We start from the raw sequence: 21134 nt of genomic DNA on the forward strand, positions 1-21134 counted from the left end.
CTTCTTGAAGAGGTATAAAGACCCTCACTGCTTCCTATAGAGATATAAAGATCCTCCCTTATTTCTCTAGCGGTATACAAATCCTCCCCACTTCCTGTAGCAGTTTAAAAACCCTCCCCACTTCCTGTAGAGGTATAAAGGCCCTCCCCACATCCTGTAGAGGTATAAAGGCCCTCCCTCACTTCCTGTAGAGATGTAAAGGCTCTCCCCACTTCCTGTAGAGGTATAAAGGCCCTCCCCACTTCCTGTAGAGATGTAAAGGCCCTCCCTCACTTCCTGTAGAGATGTAAAGGCCCTCCCCACTTCCTGTAGAGGTATAAAGGCCCTCCCCACTTCCTGTAGAGGTATAAAGCCCCTCCACACTGCCTGTAGAGTTATAAAAGTCCTCCACACTTCCTGTAGAGGAATAAAGGCTCTCCACACTTCTTGTGAAAAAGTAAAGCCCTTCCCCACTTCCTGTAATGGAAGAAGTACCCTCCCCACTTTCCATAGAGGAATAACAACTCTCCTCTACCTCTTATAAAGGGAAAGAGACCCTTGCACCCCTGACATTCAGGCAGTAGACAGCAGTTGAACACTAGTTGCCGGGACTTTAAAGGAAGAACAACAATGAAGAAATGTGCAGATTGTCTATTTATCACATTATCTACGAAATTATATCAGGTCCGAAAGCATAGCGAGACATTATTATTGTATAGACTGCTATATTGTAACAAATGCTCAGCTGTATTACATCTGGAGTCATGATTTCAGCCTTCACAGCTATAGATGACTGTAGTCGCTTCCTTCCCCCACTTCTTTTAGCTGCACGCACAATCCACATTACTCTACAGGGGGCGCCAATGAGATCAGAGTGTGGAGGAGATGATATATGCACCCCCCCATCCTGGACATGATGATATCTGCACCCCACATCCTGGAGAAGCTAATAACTGCATCCCCCGTCCTGGAGAAGATGATATCTGCAACCCCCATCCCAGAGAGGATGATATCTGCATCCCCCATCCTGATGAAGATGATATCTGCACCCCCCCGTCCTGATGAAGATAATATCTGCACCCCCCTCCCAGAAAAGATGATATCTGCACCCCCCCGTCCTGGTGAAGATAATGTCTGCACCCCCTTCCCAGAGAAGATGATATCTGCACCCCCCTATCCCAGAAAAGATGATATCTGTGCCCCCTGTCCTGGAGAAGATATCTGCACACTCCATCCCAGAGATGATGATGTCTGTACCCCCTGTCCTGGAGAAGATGATGTCTGCACCCCCCGTCCTGGAGAAAATGATTGATATCTGCATCCGGATCCCAGAGAAGATGATATCTGCATCTCCATCCCTGAGAAGATGATATCTGTTCCCCTTATCCCGGAGAAGATGATGTCTGCACCCCCTGTCCTGGAAAAGATGATATCTGCACTCCCCCATCCCAAGAAGAGATGCAAGGAATGTGCGTCTAGTGTCACCCCCTCTTCCTGTAAGATAGTGTTTATGACCATATATAAGACACAGTGTGGCGCCCCCTTGAGGAGTCTCGGGGGACTGCAGTCAGTATTTTTTCTTTCTTTAGGGTTGATCTGGTGACATTTCTATTGAGGTGAGGTCCTGGCATGTGAGTGACAGCAGGATGCAGCCGAATGAAGGCTCGTCAGAATGTGACTATAAATAGCCACGGTTTCCATGCGGAGCCATGAAGATCCTGTAAGCTGACCTAAATCCTGCGCTGTACAATACACAGAGGCTTCATGGACGTCGCTGCTCAGCCGTCTCCGCAGGTGACCGTGTATCAGGGACTGTGGACGCAATTAGGGCACTGTATATATCAATTGTAGCGACGCCAAGACCTCAGAAACTGTTAAAGGGGTTCTCCGATGAAAATAACTATCTCCAACCGCGGACAGATGAGGATATGTGTGTGCGGAGTTTCCCCTTTAAGGCACCATAAAGCATCTCTGGTGCTGAAACTCCCGATCTGATGATCCTCAGGACATTGGGTGTAAAAAAGTGTTCACAACAGTCCTGGCTACGACGCGGTCAATATTTTACAATAAATCGGGTAAATCTGGATTTTGTTAGATACCATACTGACCAGCATTTCACGACAAAGCCCTACATGATTGAAAGTGCCCAAAATGAACCAAAACGCACCAAAACATCCACTTTTGGGTAGAATTAAAATACAGTGAAGGAAATAAGTATTGGATCCCTTGCAGATCTTGTAAGTTTCCGACTGACAAAGACATAACAGAATAATTTTAAGGGTAGGTTAATATTTACAGTGAGAGATAGGATATCCAAAATAAAATCCAGAAAATTACATTGTCTAAATTATATACATTTATTTGCATTTTGCAGAGAGAAATAAGTATTTGATCCCTCTGGCAAACAATACTTAATACTTGGTGGCCGTCCCCTTGTTGTCAGCCCAGCCATCAGGTGTTTTTGTAGTTGATGATGAGGTTTGCGGACATGTCAGGAGGAATTGTGCTCCACTCCTCTTTGCAGATCACTAAGATTTTGAGACTGTCACTTGTCAGCTCGGAGGTTCAGCTCCTCTATAAGATTTCTATGGGATTAAGGTCTGGAGACTGGCTAGGCCACTCCATCACCTTAAAGGGGTGGTTCACCCATTGTTCTTATTTTCTATATGAGTGTAACTTACCATTTTAGATGTTTTCTTCATTGGCTTCTATTTGCAGTTCTGGCACTGAGCGGCGCTATCCTGCACGCTCAGTGCCGGTCACATGACCCCCTGGTGCTGCGGCCGCTAGTATCCTCTTACGTCCCGTCAAGTTCCGGGCTCTCAGACTGGGCGTTACGTCAGGGGATGCTGGCGCCACTCACATTGATTGACTGAGCAGTGGGCGGTGACTACCGCACGTCACAGCCCAGCATCAAGGGGAGGATCTGGAGGGTGCCAGTGTGGAGCGGTGAAGTGGGCTAAGCATCCGGCAGATTGGTGAGGCACGGGGCGCCAGTGTGGAGTACAGGGGGGGTTTCTTCAGCTGAAACCCCCTGTCACGTAAGTATGTCATCTCACTATCCAACCGCCTGCTCTGCTCCGATGTCAGGAGAGCGTGTGGTGTCGGGCAGTGTGATCATATACTCCCACCAGCACTACAGGGTGCAGCAAGAGACTGACAAGCTGGTGACTAGACATGAGCCACCCCCCCAGTGTTCGAGTTCAGTTCGGTTCGTTGAACGGAGGCTCCGTTCGACGAACATTCGACGAACTCCTTCAAACCCCATTGAAAACAATGGCAGGCAAACACAAACACAGAAAAACACATTATAAATGTACACATACAGTTAATAACATTGTCATTACACTTACAGGTCCCCGCGACGTGTCCTGCACTCTGTCTCCCGCCGCTTTTCCTTCCGATAATCGCTGCATCCTCCCGGTAACCAGCACTGATGATAGGACCTTCCGTGACCAGTCACATGTGTATTATCTCACTGGCTACAGACTGGTCACATGGCTTGACGTCATGCTAGGTCCTGTCAGTGCATCTCTCCGATATGCGGTGCTTATTTGTGCATCTGTGACGCCCTGGACAAGCCAGGGGTCACAGGTAATGACATCACCACACCCTACACCCCGGTTAGGCACATCAAAGCTAGACCCAAAAATCCTTGTTGCCTTCCTCCAGTGGCTGTTGTCCACACCAGGGGGTGGAGCCAGGCGGTTGGTCTCCACCCACCAAGGAGTTCACAGTCCTGGAGGAGGGAAAACATGGGGAGTTAGAGTTTGGAGGAGGAAGTGAGAGGAGTTGAGTGGTAGAGGAGCAAGTGTGAGGAGAAAAGTGACAGCAACAGAGCCTGAAGTCGGTCCGGGTATGTGCCCCGGACAGAGACAGCAAGGTTAGCAGACGGCGGTGACCGTCTGCAGGAGTGGCCTATCGGAGTTGCCGTAAGGACCGTGGACGGGCGGTGGCCCGGCGGTACCGGACCGGTACACAAGGAGAAGCCAGCACCATTGGCAGGGGCCTTTCGGACCCCGGCAAGGCTTGGAGTCGCCGTGAATTTGCCAAATCCGTCAGTGAAGGGGACCTCCGGGTTTCCAAACAACTAAGTCCCGATTGAAGGCAACAGTCCAACCGTATGAGAGAGACACCGCCACCGCCAAGGCACCAGTTTCTCAGGGCCAGTGCCTGCGGGCAAAGAGGGGCTCCTCCGGCCTATATCCAAGCCGGGGAGCGGGTTACCGGTGGGAACCCATTGGAACCAACAGAAGTACTAGGTGCAGGGAAAGAGACAGTCACCGTTAACTACCGGGGAAAAGCAACAGCAGCCGTCCGTGGGAACCGTCTTTCCAGCCGTGTGTTTTACTGAGAACTGTGTCATCGCCTCAGGCTGAGTGAGTACCACCGTGCCGTGCGGCACAGCGCTGCCCCCGCGACCCTGCACCTCACCAGGCCCCGCACCCGGCCTGCCATCCATCCCTACCCCATCACCGGGCCCCGGGACAACCAACCCCCTACCCACGGAGGGGAGAAATAACAACAAAGCTGCTCCCTGTCACCGCTCCCGGGATCCCCGTCCAGAGCAGCGGTGGTGTCCACGCAATCACCACAACCGTGGGTGGCGTCACGGACAATATCCCCAAAACTAAACCATCCCCCTTTTCACTCACGGGCGAGGAGCGCCGCTCGAGTCCCCGGGATCCGGCCCATCCGCGACAACTTGGCGTCACGAACAGGATCTTACCACTCTGCCGTTGGGTAGAGGTGCGCCTTGTTACCGCCGGAGGTGTCCGGCCAGAAAATTTCAGAAGCCGCCATCTTTGGCGCGAAAAGTTCCCGCTCGAGCGTCTCCTCGAGTGGTGGAGGCGCGAAGGGCAAAATCCCGCGCCGATAGAGGAGGAGCCGGAGAGAGGCTAAGGGGGACGGAAACAAGGAGCCGCTGGAGGAGCGGTGGTCGCAGCCGCAGTGGCACCCGTGGATGGGAATGGGCCTGCCCAGGTCCCGGCCGCGCTGGCGGGGGGTGCCTCGGCCCCAGCTCTCGCTCAGGTGATGCCGTTCTCCTTGCCCTATGTGCCCGGAGCTACCTGGCTACCGCAGTACGACGGGAAACCTGATGCGTTACAGGTCTTCCGGAAAAAGCTTAACCCGCTTCTGGAATTGTACCCCCTGACTGATAAGCAACGTGCAGCGGTAGTGCTGGGGCAGCTAACCAGCGCAGCCGAGCAGGAGGCGGACCGGTCCTCTGTAGCCACCATTTTTGAGAGACTACAGACTGCCTTTGAGACCCGTACCGAAGCTGAGCTGAGAATGCAGTTTTACCAATGTCGGCAACGACCTGTGGACAGTATTCGGGACTATGGTTTACGTCTGCAAACTGCACTCCGCACACTGAAGCGGGTAGACACCATCAATGAGGCGGACAGCAATAAAATGTTAGTAGAGCAATTTGTGCAGGGAATGAGGTCCTCCGAGGATCGCAAACAACTCCGGCTATGGGCCTTGGAACACCCTGATGTGGACTTTGCTGTGTTAAAGGAGCGGGCCATTAAAGCTCTGCAACCCCCAGCCTCGGAAGTCTTGGAGCCAGCCCCATGGCCAGTTGAGACAACCCCCCGTCGTGGTGGCCCCTGCCCTACCAGCATCTCCAGTACCTACAGCTCCAAGCAACACGATGGAGGAACTGGCTGCCCAGGTCCGCCGTATGGATGGAGACCTCGCCAAGATTCTCGCCGCACTCCAACCTCTGACCAGATCCCAGCCTCCAGCAAAGATACAGCTCGCCGACAGCCCTGAGGATGTTCCCTGGATGCAGCGGAGAAGTGCTAACAATTCGCGGAACAGACCTCCAATCTGCTACAGGTGCTGCAAGCCTGGCCATTACCTCCGACAGTGCCCGTTAAATGAGCAACCCCTGGGGCCACGGGCCAATCCTCAGGAGTAGAACCCCGTGGCCCCCCAGACTGGCGGGACCGGTATATTGGGGCCCGGCCCATCATCCCCGTGGCTGTGGACGGCATACCGGTGATGGCTCTCTTGGACACTGGATCACAGGTAACCACCATACCATACACATTGTACCAACGGTATTAGGGGACAGACGAGCTGGCTCCCCCAGATACTAGTATAACACTGATTGCTGCTGATGCACTCCCACTGACCAAAGTGGGGTATAAACAAGTGGCCATGACTGTGGGGCGAGCTGAACTGCAACACCAGGGTATGATTGTGATCATGAATGAACCCAGTGATCATAACCTGAAGATAGTGCTGGGAACCAATGTGATGGAGCACTGTATGAGTGATGTGTTAGCCCTACTGCAGCAGCTGGCCGCCACGGCGGCGGGGAGCCGACAGAGAGCTGTGCAGCGTGAGATCCGAGCCTTGATGTACCGCCAGCATGTAAACTCGACGGGAGGAGAGATTGGTGGGGTGAGAGTGATGGACGTTGCCCCGTTGATTGTGCCCCCTAGGAGTGAGATGATGATTTGTTGTAGGGTAGCAGTAGGGCCTCAGGGGCGTGACTACCCTGCTATGATAGAGCCCATGCCCTCCGAGCACTGCCCCACAGTAATGGCCGCCCGAGGGGTGGTAGATGTAAAGAAGGGGAGAGTGCCCGTGAGGGTGCTGAACTGTGGGGAGGAAGAAGTTAGACTCCCCCGGTATGCTACACTTGCTAAGTTGCTCACTCTAGATCCCCACGCCATCCACGAGACAGCTTCCCCAACCTCTCCACCGACTGCCAGCGCTCAACCGCCCAAAGGGGAGTCAGAGGAGTGGCACCGACAGCTACATGTAGGCACTGATGATACCCCTGTACATTACAAAGAAGGGGTATACCGGGTGGTACGGGAGTATGAACGAGTTTTTAGCAAACACCCCCTAGACTTTGGGCAGATCAAAGGGGTCCAACACCATATCCCCACCGGCGAGCACCCCCCTATCAAAGAGAGGTACAGGCCTATTCCCCCTGCACACTACCAATGTGCCAAAGACATGTTGAGGAACATGAAGGAGGCAGGGGTTATCAGGGACAGCTATAGTCCCTGGGCCGCCCCATTGGTACTGGTTAAGAAGAAGGACGGCACCATGCGGATGTGTGTGGATTACCGGAAGATTAACCAGATAACGCATAAGGATGCTTACCCACTGCCCTGTATCAAAGAGTCCTTGGCTGCACTAAGAACCGCAAACTACTTCTCTACCCTCAACCTCACCAGCGGGTACTGGCAAGTGGCCGTGGCACCCGAGGACCGGGAGAAAACTGCCTTCACCACCCCGATGGGGCTCTGTGAATTTAATAGCATGCCATTTGGGCTGTGCAACGCCCCTGGAACCTTCCAACGGCTGATGGAATGCTGTCTGGGACATCTACATTTCGAGACCGTCCTGTTATACCTGGATGATGTGATTGTGTACTCCCAGACATATGAAGCCCACCTGGAGCACCTGGCCGAGGTGTTCGCGTCCCTTGCCAAATATGGGATTAAGTTGAAGCCCTCCAAGTGTCATCTGCTGAAACCCAGAGTGCAGTACCTGGGGCATGTGGTGGGTGCAGAAGGTGTCGCCCCCGACCCTGAGAAGATCACTGCCATCCAAGAATGGCCGAGACCAACCACAGTGAGGGAAGTAAGGCAGTTTCTGGGTCTGGTGGGGTACTACCGTCGCTTCATCAAAGGGTACACGAAGATGGCTGCCCCCATGCAAGACCTCCTCGTGGGACAGACCAAAGGTGGTAGACCCCTCGGGGCTCCACTGGTGTGGGAAGAGAGGCATGAGGAATCCTTCCACCAGCTGAAAGCGGCCTTGACCGGGGAGGAGATCCTAGCGTATCCTGATTACAGCCACCCGTTCATCCTCTACACCGATGCCAGCAATGTGGGCTTGGGGGCAGTCTTGTCCCAGGTCCAAGATGGGAAGGAAAAAGTGATTGCCTATGCTAGCCGGAGGCTCCGACCGACTGAAAGGAACCCTGAAAATTACAGCTCTTTCAAGCTTGAGCTCCTGGCGCTGGTGTGGGCTATCACCGAGCGGTTCCACCATTACTTGGCCGCAGCAAAATTCACCGCTTTCACGGATAACAATCCGCTGACTCACCTGGACACGGCCAAGTTGGGTGCGTTGGAACAGCGGTGGATGGCCAGGCTAGCCAACTACGACTTCACAATCAAATACAGGGCCGGTCGTGTCAACGTTAATGCTGATGCACTCTCTCGGATGCCCCACTTGTCAGAAGAAGGGTGCGAGGATGATGACCTCGAAGAGATCGAGTTGCCTGCATTTCACCAGCCACCAACTGAGAAGGTACATGTCCACCAACAACGGGTGAACCTGGACCCGCTGCCCAGTCAGGAGTGGCAGAAAGCTCAAACCAGGCGCCCGCTGTCCGCCTAGTCAAGACCCTGGTGGAGCAGGGAGCTGCTGGAATAGACCCTGCCGCCCCAGCTGAAGCCCAGCGCCTGTGGAAAGAACGGACCCGGCTGTATCTACACCAAGGGAAGTTGTACCGTGAGCTGATTAACCCAAAGACTCATGAGAAAATCCGCCAGTTGGTGATTCCCCAAGCTAAGGTGCCCACCAGCATTGAGGGTAGCGGCTGAAGTTCCGATTCCTAAACCGGCAGAGGGCAAAAGAGGTAATCCACACTGTGATGGGTGACTTCCCAGCGGACTGGCCTACACAGAACGGCGCGGTGATTGGAGGCAGGTTGGAGGGAGGGCCCGCAGTGGAGTAGGCTGGGGCCCAGCCACCACCGGAACCGGTGGCTACCCTCTGGGGGTTCCAGGGGCTCCCCATGGACGTTGGTCCCCTGGAAAGGACAGATCCCGCTCGGGTAACTTGGTGCAGGACTGTGGTCAAGGGGTGCTGCCTGTTTTCTTAGGGGCAGCATCAGGGCCAGGTTACTTGGGTGGGTGAGAGCGGAAGCCGTAACCGTTAACCGTTTGAAACCGTTTAAGTAAAAGTGCCTCCCGTTGTGGGATGATGTTATTTTACCTGTATTATATTCTTATCTTTTTACAGTTAAAAAATAAAAAAAAAAATAAAACCGGTGTTGGACGGGCAGCCCGCGGACGGTCTGCATTTTGCTAAGGGGGAATGTGACGCCCTGGACAAGCCAGGGGTCACAGGTAATGACATCACCACACCCTACACCCCGGTTAGGCACATCAAAGCTAGACCCAAAAATCCTTGTTGCCTTCCCCAGGGGCTGTTGTCCACACCAGGGGGTGGAGCTAGGCGGTTGGTCTCCACCCACCAAGGAGTTCACAGTCCTGGAGGAGGGAAAACACGGGGAGTTAGAGTTTGGAGGAGGAAGTGAGAGGAGTTGAGTGGTAGAGGAGCAAGTGTGAGGAGAAAAGTGACAGCAACAGAGCCTGAAGTTGGTCCGGGTGTGTGCCCCGGACAGAGACAGCAAGGTTAGCAGACGGCGGTGACCGTCTGCAGGAGTGGCCTATCGGAGTTGCCGTAAGGACCGTGGACGGGCGGTGGCCCAGCGGTACTGGACCGGTACACAAGGAGAAGCCAGCACCATTGGCAGGGGCCTTTCGGATCCCGGCAAGGCTTGGAGTCGCCGTGAATTTGCCAAATCCGTCAGTGAAGGGGACCTCCGGGTTTCCAAACAACTAAGTCCCGATTGAAGGCAACAGTCCAACCGTATGAGAGAGACACCGCCACCGCCAAGGCACCAGTTTCTCAGGGCCAGCGCCTGCGGGCAAAGAGGGGCTCCTCCGGCCCATATCCAAGCCGGGGAGCGGGTTACCGGTGGGAACCCATTGGAACCAACAGAAGTACTAGGTGCAGGGAAAGAGACAGTCACCGTTAACTACCGGGGAAAAGCAACAGCAGCCGTCCGTGGGAACCGTCTTTCCAGCCGTGTGTTTTACCGAGAACTGTGTCATCGCCTCAGGCTGATTGAGTACCACCGTGCCGTGCGGCACAGCGCTGCCCCCGCGACCCTGCACCTCACCAGGCCCCGCACCCGGCCTGCCATCCATCCCTACCCCATCACCGGGCCCCGGGACAACCAACCCCCTACCCACGGAGGGGAGAAATAACAACAAAGCTGCTCCCTGTCACCACTCCCGGGATCCCCGTCCAGAGCAGCGGTGGTGTCCACGCAATCACCACAATCGTGGGTGGCGTCACGGACAATATCCCCAAAACCAAACCATCCCCCTTTTCACTCACGGGCGAGGAGCGCCGCTCGAGTCCCCGGGATCCGGCCCATCGCTCGAGCCACCGAGCAGCAGCGGCCGCAGCAGCAGCGGCAGCCGGACCCGAGCAGTGGGAGAGCGCAGCGTCCCCTCCTCCGACCGCAACACATCTCCGTGTACCGGCGAGATGCCCTGGCACATGGTTGGCTTCCCCGTTCCTGCATGTGGGCACTCTTTACAGAGGCAGCCCACATGCAAGGACTGGCTGCAACAGCCGGTGAATTGCAGCATCGGGAATCATGTGATCGGAGCACCATTGCTATAGTAACCCGCCTATCAGATTACTTTAGCAACAGTGGCAGCAGTGACGTCACCGCTTACAGCCCGCAGCCTCTGCTCACTCTCACTGAGTGATTAGACTGCATGGGAGCAGCAGCGTCTTCCTCCCATGCAGTGCTGTCTGATGTAGCAGAGCTGCATGGGTTGAAGGAGAAAGAAGACAGAAGACCAGGATCATGGAGGAGTGAGAGGGAGTAATAAACATGGAGTCTCTAAGTGTGTCTGTGTATTTATTTCTATTAAAGTATTTTTTCTCTGTGTGGTGTCTTTTTTTTAACCCTTTATTGGAGATTCTTAATGGCCGGGTCAAACTTGCCCGACATTAAGAATCTCTGGCTTAATACTAGCTAGTAAAACAAAGCCAGTATTAACCCATTATTACCCAGCAAGCCACCTGGCTTCAGGGCTGCTGGAGGAGTTGGATACAGCGCCAGATGATAGCGCTTCTATGAAAGCGCCATTTTCTGGGGCAGCTGCGGCTGCAATTCACAGCAGAAGGGCCCAGAAAGCTCGGGCCAACGTGTTCTACAGATTCCAATCCCCAGCTGCCTTGTTGTAACTGGCTGGACACAAAAATGGGGTGAAGCCCATGTTGATTTTTTTTTTTAATTATTTCATGAAATTCATGAAATAATTAAAAAAAGGGCATCCCTATTTTTTTAGTTCCCAGCCGGGTACAAATAGGCAGCTGGGGGCAGCTGTACCTGCCTGCTGTACTTGGCTAGCATACAAAAATATTTCGAAGCCCACGTCATTTTTTTGGGGGGCAAAAAACTCCTGCATACAGTCCTTGATGGAGTATGCTGAGCCTTGTAGTTCTGCAGCTGCTGTCTGCTCTCCTGCATACACTAGTGAATGGAGCATGCTGAGCCTTGTAGTTCTGCAGATGCTGTCTGCTCTCCTGCATACACTAGTGACTGGAGCATGCTGAGCCTTGTAGTTCTGCAGCTGCTGTATGCTCTCCTGCATACACTAGTGAATTGAGCATGCTGAGCCTTGTAGTTCTCAAGCTGCTGTCTGCTCTCCTCCATACAGACAGACAGCAGCTGCAGAACTACAAGGCTCAGCATATTCCATCCAGGACTGTATAAAGGAGTCTTTTGTGCCCCCAAAAAAATTATGTGGGCTTCGCCATGTTTTTGTATGTACAGCAGGCAGCTACGGGCTGCCCCCAACACCCAGCTGCCTATTTGTACCCAGCTGGGAACCAAAAATATAGGGAAGCCCTTTTTTTTTTTTTTTTTTTTTAATTTCATGAATTTCATGAAATAATTTAAAAAAAAAAGACGTGGGCTTTGCCCAATTTTTGTGTCCAGCCAGGTACAACTAGGCAGCTGGGGATTGGAATCCACAGCGCAGGGTGCCCAAGCTTTCTGGGCACCCCTGCTCCGAATTGCCGTCCGCAGCTGCCACAGAAAACGGCGCTTTCATAGAAAGCGCCATCTTCTGGCGCTGTATCCAACTCTTCCAGCTGCCCTGGTGACGGGTGGCTCACTGAGTAATAATGGGGTTAGGGCTAGCTGTATATTATAAACTGGCCCTAAGCCCGAAATTCATGGTGTCACGCTAATATTAGACATGGCCACCATGAATTTCTAGTACAGATAAAAAAACACAACACACAGAAAAATATTTTTATTAGAAATAAAACACAACACAATTAGTGACTCCATCTTTATTGAAATAAAGGACCCCCCCCCTCCGCAGTAATCTTGGGTAAAGGTTCTTGCGCCGTCCAATCCGGATCCAATATCATCTGATCAGTTTGCTAGAAGGCAAAGCGATCAGATGATGTGTCAGGTTCAAGGGCCTTAATCACATGACACAGCAGCTGATTGTATAAACGTCTTTTATACAATCAGCTGATGCATCAGTGCAAAAAAAAAAACAAAACTACACACTTCAGTGCAGACTCCTGTCCGACAGCATCAGCTGATAGTTTAGCCGGCCGGGCGGTAAAAAGTCGGCGTCACCGCTCGACTTATAGTGTCAGCTGATTCCGTCAGGTGACCGCATCAGCTGATCATCGCCAGGTCTGAGAGAGAAAAGAGAGAGAAAAGAGAAGAGAGAGGGAGAGAGAAAAGAGAAGAGAGAGAGGGAGAGAGAAGAGAGAGAGAAGAGAGGAGAGAGAGAAGAGGAGAGAGAGGAGAGAGAAGAGATAGGGAGAGAGAGAGAGAGAAGAGAGAGAGAAGAGAGAGCGAGGACAGAGAAGAGAGAGAAGAGGAGAGGAGAGAGAGAAGAGAGGAGAAATAGAGAAGAGAGAGAGGAGATAGAAGAGAGAAGAGGAGAGAAGAGGGGAGAAGAGAGAAGAGGAGAGAAGAGAGAGAGGAGAGGGAGAGAGAGAGGACAGAGAAGAGAGAGGAGAGAAGAGAGAGAAGAGGGAGAGAGAGAGAGAGAGAGAGAAGAAATGTGACGCCCTGGACCCCAGGGGTCACAGGTCACTACACAACATCATACACCCCCTTCCCTGGACAGGTCACACCAGTCACACATTAAACCCTTGTTGCCACCCTCCAGGGTTGATGTCCACACCAGGTGGGGTGGAGCCAGGTGGTTGGCCCTGCCCATCGAGGAGTTCACAGGCTGGAGGCGGGAAAAACACAGTAGTCAGTCCAGTTGTGGGCAGTAGTGAGTGAGGAGTGAAAACTGTTGGTGTCTGGGTTGGAGCCCAGGCACGTCCAGCAAGGTCGGCAGACGGTGGTGGCCATCTGCGAGAGTTGGTGAAGGTCGGCAGAGCCGTGGGACCGGGGTCGGGCGGTGGCTCGCCGGTGCCGAACCGGGGAGCCGATTGGAGCCAAGCACCGGGCAGGGTACTCAGACCCCGACTAGGCTGAAAGCCAACCTTTAGTCAAATTTTCTGATTACGGTCTGGACCTCGGGGGTTCATTCCCACCCGGGTCCCGATTGAGGGCAACAACCCAACCGTTCTGGATAAGTGCCCCCACCAGGGGCCGGAGATCCAAGGGGCCAGCGTATGCGGGCAAAAGGGCTCCTCCGGCACGTATACGTCAGGACTCCCGGTGCTCAGGCATTGGAGTCAAGACACAAAACACAGGTGCAGGGAAACGACAGCCACCATCAACCCATCCAGGGAGAACACCGCAGCCGGCTGCGGGCCCCGTCCATCCAGCCATTTGGTTTACCAGAGACTCTGTCCATCTGTGTCTGAGTGAGTACACCAGTGCCATCCGGCACCGCGCTGCGCTGCACCGCAACCCTGCACCCTGCGAACCCCATCCTACTGGAACCCAACCTCCTACCGGGCCCCGAGACCAACCGCCCCTACCCACGGAGGGGTCAACACCTAGCTGCTCCCCGCCATCGCTCCCGGGAACCCAGTCACCAGCAGCGGTGGTGCCCACCATTACCACAACCTGTGGGTGGCGTCACGAACTCTATATATATATATATATATATATATATACACATCCCAAATCTAAATTCCTCCCCTTTTCACTCGTGGGCGAGGAGCGCTGCTCGAGCCCCGGGTCCGGCCCGCTCAAGCCACCGAGCAGAAGGCACCGGATCCGAGCGCGATCTCCCCGAGGAGCCCCCGTGACGGGGAAGCTGGCCCCCACCCCCGACAGAGAGAGAGAGGAGAGAGAAGAGAGAGAGAAGAGGAGAGAAGAGAGAGGAGAAAGAGAAGAGAGAGAGAGAGGAGAGAGAAGAGAGAGAGAAGAGAGAGGAGAGAGAAAAGAGAGAGAGAGGAGAGAGAAGATAGAGAGAGGAGAGAGCAGGAGAAAGAAAGAGAAAGAGAGAGAAAAAGATAGAAAAAGAGAGAGAAAAAGAGAGAGAGAGAAAAAGAGAGAGAAAAAGAGAGAGAAAGAGAGAGATGAGAGGGAGAGAGAGAGAAGAGAGAGAGAGAAGAGAGAGGAGAGAGAAGAGAGAGAGGAGAGAGCAATGCAGACTCATTCCGTGAACTGCTCCGATTTTAGAGGTGTGTCCCGCGGCTCACTGCTGATGTCCGGCTCCTCCCCTCAGTGCATAAGTAAATTAAATTAAATTATAATTATAAATAAATAAATATTAATTACAATTTTAATTCTTTACCGGGGTGGCAGGACTCGTGAACTAATGCTCCCGAGGCAGTAGCTCTAACCATTGAGCCACTGCCTCTAATGAAAAACATAGGAAGATTTGGTCATCTTGACCTCTGCATTGCAGAATGAAGTGTCCGGTGACAGCGCGGCTCACTACAGGTGCTGCGTGGAGAGGACACAGATCACTCATGTTCTTCAGGGCTTCCTGTCATCTTCATGTAGCAGAGCTATAAGCGTCATGTGGATTACTTCGGACCTGGATTGTTGTTTGGGGATTAATAAAGAGGTAAATGAGGTGTTTTTTTTATTCCAAATAAAGGATTTTTCGCTGTGTGTTTCTTTACTTTCACTTACAGGTTAATCATGGAAGGTGTCTCGGGGAGACGCCTGCCATGATTAACCCCGTTATTACCTTGATTGCCACCGCACCAGGGTAATTCGAGATGAGCCGGGTAGAGTTCCGGGACTGTCGCATCTAATGGATAAGGCAATTCCGGGCGGTTGCCTGCTGATATTGTTAGGGTGGTGGGCTCCCCATAACGTGGCGCTTTCCATCTTGACAATACCAGCCTCCAGCCGTGTGGTTTTATCCTGGCTGGTATCAAAATTGGGGGGAACCGCATTTTTTTTTTAAATTATTTATTTATTTTACTGCACGATATAGACCCGCCCGCCAGCGGCTGTGATTGGTTGCAGTGAGACAGCTGTCACTCATCGTGGGGGCGTGTCTGACTGCAACCAATCATGGGCGCTGGTGGGCGGGGAAGGCAGGGAATACCTGATTGAATAATGAAGCGGCAGCCATTTTCAAAAGAGGAAAAGCCGATTTGTGACAGCCGTGCAGCGAGGCGCCCGTGATCGGTGAGTTGGAAAGAGAGAAGGATTTTTCTGGGGACGCAGGACGCATGCAATACACAACGTGCGCACATAGCCTTACTGTGAAAAGCCACGCTTTTGGTGATCGAACCGTTTTCGAACGGTAACTCGAACTGCCGAACTTGAAGCAAATCGTTCGAGTTCATCGAACGACTTGAACACCACCCAAAATTACTCGAACTTGAAATTGGGGAACCATTTGACTCGAACATCGCTCAACTCTACTGGTGACATGCAGCACCGCATGTGTCAGAGCAGAGCAGGTCACCAACTTGCTCTGCTCTGTCACCTGTCGTGCTGCATGGGACCAAGCTACTGCACACTGTGACTTGTGCTGCTTGGGACCAACTGTCTCCACACCTGCACAAAAAGTCACAGAGTGGAGCAAGGTGGTGACATGCAGCACAGCATGTGACAGAGCACCTCTCTTCCCTCTCTCTCTTCCCTCTCTCTTTCCTCTCTCTCCTCTCTCTTTCATCTCTCTCCTCTCTCTCTCTTTCTCTTCCCTCTCTCTCTCTCTTCCATCTCTCTTTCTCTCTCTCTCTTCCCTCTCTTTTCCCTCTCTCTCTTCCCTCTCTCTCTCTCTTCCCTCTCTCTTCCCTCTCTTTTCCCTCTCTCTCTCTTCCCTCTCTCTCTCTTCCCTCTCTCTTACCTCTCTCTCTCCCTCTCTTTCCTCTCTCTTCCCTCTATCTCTTCCCTCTCTCTCTGCCCTCTCTCTTCCCTCCCTTCCCTCTCTCTCTTCCCTTTCTCTTCCCTCTCTCTCGCTCTTCCCTCCCTTCCCTCTCTCTCTTCCCTTTCTCTCTTCCCTCTCTCTCTTCCCTCTCTCTTCCCTCTCACTTCTCTCTCCCCTCTCTCTCTTCCCTCTCTCTCTTCCCTCTCTCTCCTCTCTTTCTCTCTCTTCCCTCTCTTCCCTCTCTCTCTTCCCTCTCTTCCCTCTCTCTCTTCCCTCTCTCTCTCTTTCCTCTCTCTTTCCTCTCTCTCTCTTTCCTCTCTCTTTCCCTCTCTTTTCTCTCACTCACTTTTCTCTCACTCTCACTGTCTCTTTTCTCTCTCTTTTCTCTCTCTCTTTTCTCATTTTTCTCTCTCTCTCTATTTCTCTCTTTTTTTCTCTCTCTTTTTCTCTCTCTCTCTTCTTTTTTCTCTTCCTTTTTTCCTCTCTCTGTCAGTACAGAAATCTCTATCGTGGAGGGGTGAGAGGGAGTAATAAAGATGGAGTCCATAATGTGTCTGTGTATTTATTTCTAATAAACTATTTTTTCTCTGTGTGGTTTCTTTTTTTAACCCTTTATTGGAGATTCTTAATGGCCAAGTCAAACTTGGCCTGACATTAAGAATCTCGGGCTTTATACCAGCTGGTAAAACAAAGCTGGTATTAACCCCTTATTACCCAGTGTGCCACCTGCCACCAGGGCTGGAACAGTTGGATACAGCACCAGAAGATGGCGCTTCGATGAAAGCGCCATTGTTTGGGGCAGCTGTGGACTACAATTCGCAGCGGGGGGGGGGGGGGCAGAAAGCTTGGGCCACCCTGCGCTGCAGATTCCATTCCCCAGCTGCCTAGCACCTGGCTGGACACAAAATATGGATGAAGCCCACGTCATTTTTTTTTTTAATTAGTTCATGAAATTCATGAAATAATTTAAAAAAAGGGCTTCCCTATATTTTTAGTTCCCTGACGGGTACAAATAGGCAGCTGGGGGTTGGGGGCAGCCCGTACCTGCCTGCTGTACCTGGCTAGTATACAAAAAATATGGCGAAGCCCATGTCACTTTTTATTTTTTTTTTTAGTTTTTAGGCAAAAAACTTTAAAAAAAAAAAAAGGTCTTCCCTGGATTTTCCATTGCCAGTGAAGGTAATGTGTTGCCAGGGGTTAAGGGGATACCCAGAACCGGGCCAAGGGGTTGCTTCTGGAAAGGGGATCACGGTGTCGTGGCCCGGTCCGTGCTCCCTGGTTCCACAATAAAAAGGGGGGTTATGTTCGTGACGCCACCCGTGGAATGTGATCAGAGATGACCACCGCTGCTGCAGAACCTCCGGGGTGATGGAAGGCAGCTTGAGATGGGACGGCTCCCCACGGGTAGAGCCTTTTCCCCGGGGCAGTGTGTTAGTCTATGGGGGGAGTGCAGGACACGAGCACAATAAACAGGCAGACTCACGGTTTTGCAGTTTCTTTGTCCTTTACTGTAGATGGCATTCAGCAGAGTACTGTCCACGGAGTCTGTGAGGGGTTCAGGGCTTCTCCCACCCAGCCGGGCCGTTTTGGCTTCCTTGCCTGCACTGTGTGTCTGTGGCCCCGCTGCTGAGTGAACTATGCAGCCGGCTCTGCTTCTGCTCTGCTCCTAGGTACCGACCTGACAGGCAACTCGAGTCCTTACTAGTATGTTCCTGAACTCTGCGTTTGTTGCTTGTGTCTGTGGTACAGATAGAGAATGTGGAATCCTCACTTCTCTGGTGTTCACTGTGCAGTATGTAACCTGCAGTCTCGGATCCAGCATCCGTTCTGTGTGCTCCACTGGGGATGAGCTCTGCAATGCTCTATCTCCCAGGAATGTTCCTCTGTGTACTCCTTCTCCTTTCCTCAGACCCTCAGCTAGGCCTGGAATTGGTCAGTGGATCCTGAGGTGAGCTAAAGCCAGCTCCAACCTGCAGATCCTTTCTCCTCAGTCCTCTGCACTGAACTTCCAAACTGAAACTACTCCTGACCATTTCCTCCCCCCCCACCAGAATATACAGGGAAGCAGCTTGGTCTCCCCCTTCTGGCCAGGAGGTCTTGGTGTTGTGTGTGGGGAGTTAACCCTTTGTGTTGTTACTGTGGCAACCCTGGGGTGCCACATTCCCCCTTAGTGAAGAACAGTACTCCGGGACTGTGAAACAAACAAACAAGTTATCACAACAAGTGTATATATAAATACAGAGTCTCAAAAGGAAAAAGTACAAAAACCTTAAAGCTCAAAAAGAGTCCAAAATGTTCAAAAATATATAAGTGTTCATACAGTATAGTCTCTGTAGGTACTGGGCTTTTGGTCTTAACGTTGCAATTAAATAAACATTTCAATCAACAAACACTTCTTAAAGGTGTCTCTACTCTGGTCGTAAGTGCAGTAGGCCTCACGGCCCTCGGGCCACCAACATGTGATCAAGTTGTAACTCTCCGTGCTGCCACCTTACACCACTCTTCTCTCACCTTTTCTGTACAATAAACTGTTACGGTTTTTCATATAAACATTATAACATATGTACATTTTATATGCAATTACATATTAGTCCTTATATCTTGCTGGTATCTGACCCTGAGTACTACGCTGTGACCTGCGTACTGCTGGTGTACTGGGTGTACTTAGCATAATGGTGTGGGTGGAAGTGTACCTATTTGGTGTTTCTGGTACTTGTGAGGATAGTGGACTGACTGTAGGACTGGCAAGCTCACTGGGACCAGGAATCTGTTCTTCCTCTACGGTTTCAACTTCCAGTTCTTCTTGTCTTGAGACTTCTTGTGGTATGGGTTTTGATTGTGGTTCCACCACTTGAGGGAAGGCGATCATTGGGACTACTACTGCTCCATAGTAATTTGGCCATGTTTTTGGAAAATCTCCTAAGACTGTATGGAATACATCTTCTTCCTTCTTGACAGGTTGTACCTGTACGGGTAAGGTGACTTCTGGTGTCTTCAGGGTTTCAGGACACGGTTTGAGTTGATCTCTTGACACGACAGCTGATGTCCTTCCTTCATCCTTACTGATTAGACACACTTTGGGATTATCCATACTGGATGGTAAGACTGTATATGGGGTGGTTTCCCACTGATTATCCAATTTGTTTGTGCGCCGTTTCCTCTTGAGAACTTGGTCACCAGGTTGCAATGGGGTTGCTAGAGCATGCTGGTTGAAGTTTCTCTCCTGTCTTCCCCTAGCTTGTTGGAGACTTTTCTCTACGCACTCTTGTACTTGGCGATACTGCTGCTGACGTAGGGTATCCCAATTGGATTCTTGAATTTCTGCATCTGGCTTCAGAATTCCCATATCTAAATCAATTGGCAGTTTACCGGGCCTTGCACGCATGAGGTAAGCGGGGGTGCAGTTTGTAGAACTCACCGGGACATGATTGTACAAGTCCACCAAGTCTGGCAATTTCTCTGGCCATTGATTTCTTTCTGACTCTGGTAAGGTCTTCAACAGGTCAATCACAATATGGTTCATCTTCTCACATAAGCCATTTGTTTGGGGATGGTATGCTGTTGTGCGGATCTTTTTACAGCCATACATGTTGCAGAATTCTTGGAAGATCTGTGATTCGAAAGCTGGACCTTGATCTGCAAGGACTTGTTCTGGGTAACCATGGGGTCTGCAAAAGTACGTCTGGAATGCTTTAGCTGCTGTTCTAGCTGTAAGGTCTTTCACGGGTACCACCACTAAGAAGCGTGAGTAATGGTCCACGATGGTTAAGGCATAGACATAGCCGGACCGGCTTGGTGACAACTTGACGTGGTCTAATGCGACTAGCTCGAGTGGTTGCTTGGTTACTATGGACTGGAGTGGAGCTCTCTGGTTCTGTTGATCCTTTCTTCTGAGGTTGCACGGTCCGCATTTTCTACACCAATCTTCAATTGATTTTCTCATGCCAACCCAGTAGAATCTTTCTCTTAAGAGCACTTCCAACTTTTTCCAACCAAAATGACCAGCACCGTTGTGGTAAGCTTCCAGAACCATCTTGACATCTCTCTTGGGCACGATGATCTGCCAGACCAACTCATGTGTTTTTGGATTGGTGTGCCTTCTACAGAGCTTCCCTTGGTACAGGAACAATTTACCTCTCTCTTTCCAGAGATGTTGTGTCTCAGCTGGGGCATTCTGATTAGGGTAAGCACCTTGTTGTGTAAGCAGTTCTTTCACTAGCTTCACAGCTGGATCACTGTCTTGTGTGTCAGCCCATCCGTGGTGTGCTAATGGGTTGAGAGTTGCCTGCTGTTGTTTTTGGTAGACACTCGGTTGATACTGTCCCACCTTAGGACGGTGAAAGGCCGGCAGCTCAATTTCTTCCAGACCCTCCGGTTCCTCTTCCACGTTCCCCGAGTGTGGCATCCGGGATAAGGCATCTGCATTCCCATTCTTGTGGCCTGCCCTGTACTTGATGACAAAGTTGTAGTTTGACAGTCGGGCTATCCACCGCTGTTCCAGTGCACCTAGTTTTGCAGAGTCCAGGTGGGTCAACGGATTGTTGTCAGTAAAGATGGTAAATTCTGCAGCTGCCAGGTAGTGTTTGAAACGCTCTGTTACAGCCCAAACTACTGCCAGTAGTTCTAACTTGAAGGAGCTGTAATTCTCTGGGTTTCTTTCTGTAGGCCGGAGCTTCCTGCTTGCAAAGGCAATAACTTTCTCCTTGCCTTCCTGCCTTTGAGACAATACTGCTCCCAGTCCCACGTTGCTGGCATCCGTGTACAAAATGAAGGGTTGATGGTAATCTGGATATGCCAGGATCTCTTCTCCTGTCAGTGCCCACTTCAACTTCTTAAAGGACTCTTCTCTCTCATCACTCCACTGGAAAGGAGGATTTCGGGCTGCAGACTTCTTTGACTGTCCTACCAGGATGTCTTGTAGGGGAGCTGCTAGCTTCGTGAACCCTTTTATAAATCTTCTATAGTAGCCTACCAGTCCCAGGAATTGCCTCACCTCTTTCACGCTGGTGGGTCTCGGCCAATCTCTGATCACGGTAACTTTTTCAGGATCTGGTGCTACCCCTTCTGAGCTCACGACATGTCCCAGGTACT

This window comes from Anomaloglossus baeobatrachus, chromosome 1 (assembly GCF_048569485.1).
Source record: "Anomaloglossus baeobatrachus isolate aAnoBae1 chromosome 1, aAnoBae1.hap1, whole genome shotgun sequence".
NCBI classification, from domain to species: Eukaryota; Metazoa; Chordata; class Amphibia; order Anura; family Aromobatidae; genus Anomaloglossus; species Anomaloglossus baeobatrachus.